Source organism: Capsicum annuum, unplaced genomic scaffold (assembly GCF_002878395.1).
Source record: "Capsicum annuum cultivar UCD-10X-F1 unplaced genomic scaffold, UCD10Xv1.1 ctg59389, whole genome shotgun sequence".
Taxonomy (NCBI): Eukaryota; Viridiplantae; Streptophyta; class Magnoliopsida; order Solanales; family Solanaceae; genus Capsicum; species Capsicum annuum.
Window position 1 is genome coordinate 1 of NW_025868095.1, and position 4,143 is coordinate 4,143.

The 4,143-nt window shown below is 38.5% G+C and overlaps 1 pseudogene; it reads right to left on the reverse strand.

The window, feature by feature from the left end:
* Positions 1-126: 126 nt before the first annotated feature.
* Positions 127-3,901, reverse strand: LOC124893427 (annotated as a pseudogene).
* Between the last annotated feature and the right edge of the window lie 242 nt (positions 3,902-4,143).

Below are 4,143 nucleotides of genomic sequence, written 5' to 3' on the forward strand. Positions count from 1 at the left end.
TTAACACGTTCCACACAACAAAAAGAAAAAGGGGCATTGAATGAATATACCCAGTGTGGAACAAAAAAATAGGACATTGAATGACTATACCCAGAAGAGGACTCATGATTCGAAGCTAATGGGGGCACAACCAAATACAGATGTGCGATAGTGGAAGCGATGTCATGCAACGCTGTTTAGTCTGATGTTCCAACATATCAATGAATTAAATAAAATAATTGAAAGAAGCTTTCTAGGTAGACGGGTAGGTTGGGCACCACTTCGCATACATTAGGTTGCCTTTTAATGTCCAAACGAAACATAAAAAGATCACACCCAAAAGTACCAGATTAAGAAAAACTAGCAACTGAAACCTATTGCACAACTTATTCTATTACTGCTAAAGACTTCAAGTGAAGTTACTCCTATATCCTCCAAGCTAACAATGAGGTACGTGGTTTGACCACGGATAGAGCAATCGAGCAGGTGAGGCCTGCCCTAACGGATTTCCGGTATTATCAAATTGGGAGAGAAAAGACCATAATCTCCACCAATTATATGTGGCATCCAGGGTGCTGGAAATGGATGAGGACCCCCTAAAAATCGCATCAGGACAACTACTCTACTTCTATTAATCACACTTTCCTTCTCTCCCAAGACTTCAACAAATTTCTCTTTCCAATGTCAATCCCCCTCCTCCAGATATCTCAACATCACCAAACTGAAGGGATTCCAAAATCTTCAACTTAAGGTCATCGGAAGTCGAATAAACAACAACAGTGGAAGCACCAAACCGGAGTTCTCGCACAAATCAATCAACAGTGGCAATATGAGCCCGTCCTCAACGTTCCTCCAATACGCGAACACTTCCCTCTCCCCAAAAGCCCCATCTACCTCCTCATTTAATCTACAATTATCCCACACGACGTGCAAAAAAAGGAACCAATTGATCTTGTTTAACGTCACTCTACGAGTGGAAACTAAAACCCCGCCAGATAATGCACCAAGAGCAATACAGAACTTCCATAAGACAGAAACTTTAATTCAAAAAGTGTGAATCACATATTACAATACAAGATCAAGAACCTCAGGCAAGGTGTGAACCAGTCTCATTTGTGAAGCACCCAAAAGCCAATATTTCAAAAATTGAGATCTACTAAGCTCAGTGAACGTAAAAAGGTCAATAAGAACAGACCCTGATTCTACAAGAACTGCATGACCAACAACCAACAGCTTATGGTCACGGCCACCATCATCGGTTAGCTCCTCTGTGAACACTTTCCTTAAAGCCACAGGTACAGAAGAAGACTTTGTAAAATTCACATCACTGTAATCTCCATCATTATCTATATACCTCCATAAATGTTATGTATGGGCCATAACCATTATGGGCTAAGCAGCCCAACACCGAAGTACGAAACTATGTTTGCGATCCAAATTGACAAAATACGACTCCGGGGAGCAAAATAAACCTATGCAGATTGTTAAGAACAGTGTCTAATTCCTCTCACCACCATTCTTAAGAGTCTTAATTATTTGTAATTTCAATATATTTATGAGATTTGCCCTTTCAGTATTCCAATTGTAAGTCCGAGTTTGAGTGTAGCAAATGCTATTCTAAAGTTGTAATGTTGTTCTAGTTCTTGTTAATCTAGTGAGACATTTGGGCTTGTTACAATAAAGCCCTCTATTTCCTCTTCCTTGGGTACCAAATTTCGGGTTTTCACCTCGTAGATTTCCGATTTTTTTCCTCCCTTAGCTTCCTCGTCCATTTGGGTGTCCATTTTTTCCATTGTTTCAGATTCTTGGACAATTTGGATGTATATTTCTTTCACCGTTTCAGATTCTTGGACAATTTGGTTGTCCATTTTTTCCCACTATTTTAGATTACGGATAATTTGGGTGCCCATTTTTTTCCCACTTTTTGCAATTTGGATGTCCATTTTTTTTTTTTCCACTATTTCAGCTTCTTTAACAATTTGGGGGTCCAAAATTCTCAATTAGGGGAAAAAGGTTTCAGTTGAAATCGAAAACACGTCCGGATTTAGAGTGTAGAAGATAAGATCACTGGGAAAAGGTCATGATTCACCCTAAGCAGCTCATATATACCTCTACCGTTACACAAATGGCTTATATGTTAAGGGTGAACATATAAAAGTGAAATTTTGACAAAAGCAAACAGCCAAAACATTGCTACTCCTACTCCTGTTTCAATTAGTTCCAATGGCAAGAAAATGTCCAAACTTTGTGACCAAGAAAGTAGTAGTCCTTAAAAACTAGCTAAAACATGTAAGAGTTTCACTAATCTGAATAAAACTCTTTTTTTATATGAAGTAAGATGTTTCATGAGAAGGCATCAAGCAGATGCAAAGCTTACAAAGGAGAGATTAGATGAGTCCAGATACACACGAGACTAAGAAACCTTACTTTCACACACATGGTCTTCTTACTTTCAGATGCACACATGTTGTAAGCAGAATAAATCTTATATCATGAAGCCCGACTATGAAGAAATCTGAATTCTGACCACAAATACAAAGGAAATCTAGTCAAATCTAAAACTCTGACCAAACCACAATATAATTAGTTGTTTGTTTCTAGAGTTACCCTTAGTCATAGTCAAATTACCCTCTAGTTAATGTTTTTCTACAGCATGCAAATAAAAAATGTGACAAGTATGTGGAACGGAGGGAGAAGCTCAGATCATTCCTTTTACAGGCGAATACCAAGAACCCCTTTCCAAGCCCCATTTTATTGAGCTTAAGTAATACCAAAAAGAAAAATTACATTACAATGTAATAAAGCCAAGTTCTTGATGAACTTCAAAGTTGGCAAGTCTGTTTCTTGCATGTTATGGAAAAAAAGCATGGATATTCAACCACAAAAATCAACCAAATGTGAAGCAACTTGACTGTCCTGCGATCAGAAACTAAAGGTTGTTACCATGCCTAAATAGCATTTCACAACAGCGGCATTGCAACATGAACTTTGAATACGTATCAATAGAGATCATACTGCCAAAAAGACTAAACAGTGATGACACATGCATCTATCCCCAAAAAAGAGAGGGGTAAGACAGTCTAAGAGGGTATGGTAAATTCATATACTACTCTGCCAACAAGGAACACCAAACCTCTTGTCCATAAGTTGGCTCGGATTTACGATTTGGTGTCTCCGATTAATTTAATCAATGAGTCTACTTGACACCCGGAAACTCTGAATTCGAATCCTGGATCTGCCTCTCGTTAAGATAATGGAAATTTGATACTTATAAAGTAGTCAGCAAGTCGCATACAATAGATAGTCTGAATAGATAAGTTCACTAGATAGTCTGAATTTAAGGCTAGACTTAGGGTTTCGTAAGTATGGGCGAGTCTTGAAGTTGAAGGAGTTGTAAAGATTGCATAATCTGCTGCTCATTGGATTGAGTGGTGTCCATCATCTCCTCATCAGCTGCTCGTGGTATTTTAATGGTCTTGGTGACCAATGTAACTACGACATGGTTTCTCTCAACTTTGTTTTGGGGGACATACTTAGATGAGAGATAATATTCTCTCATGTGACACTCACTCGGCTCCTTGTCACCCGTGTAGTAGTACCACGAAATCTTGATGTTTCCCATGTGTCTCTTGTCGGCATCATAAATTGGTTTCACTCTCTTTTCAGGCCACCATGTTCCAACTTGACGGGTAAAGCGTTTGGCCTTTTTCAAATCCTGAAAAGTGATAAAATACAGTTCCCTTGGCCCCTTGGCAGATTCAAAAATTTCTGATGGAGTGAACCCTCTCATTCCATAACGTTCATTCACATCCTCCATAACAGTGTGCCGATCAGGAAAAGGTTTACCCATTACGTACTTCACCAAATTGTTCATTATCTTCTGGTCCTTTTCTATTGGGAATCTTAAACTATATTTTGCCATTCCGAACAAACACAAACAAAATTTTCTCACAAGAAAATAATCTGTTGAATTACAATAACGAAGGAAGACGATCCTGTTGAGTAGCAAACACAATCTCACATCGGAAAAATAGAGGGAACATGTCCAATATTTAAAGTGTCACCCAATTCCACTAATATGAGGCCTTTTGGGAGGTGCCCAAAAACAAATCCGTAAGGATTTGGCCCATAGTTCTTTGTCTAATCTTTCACATCAGAAAAAAT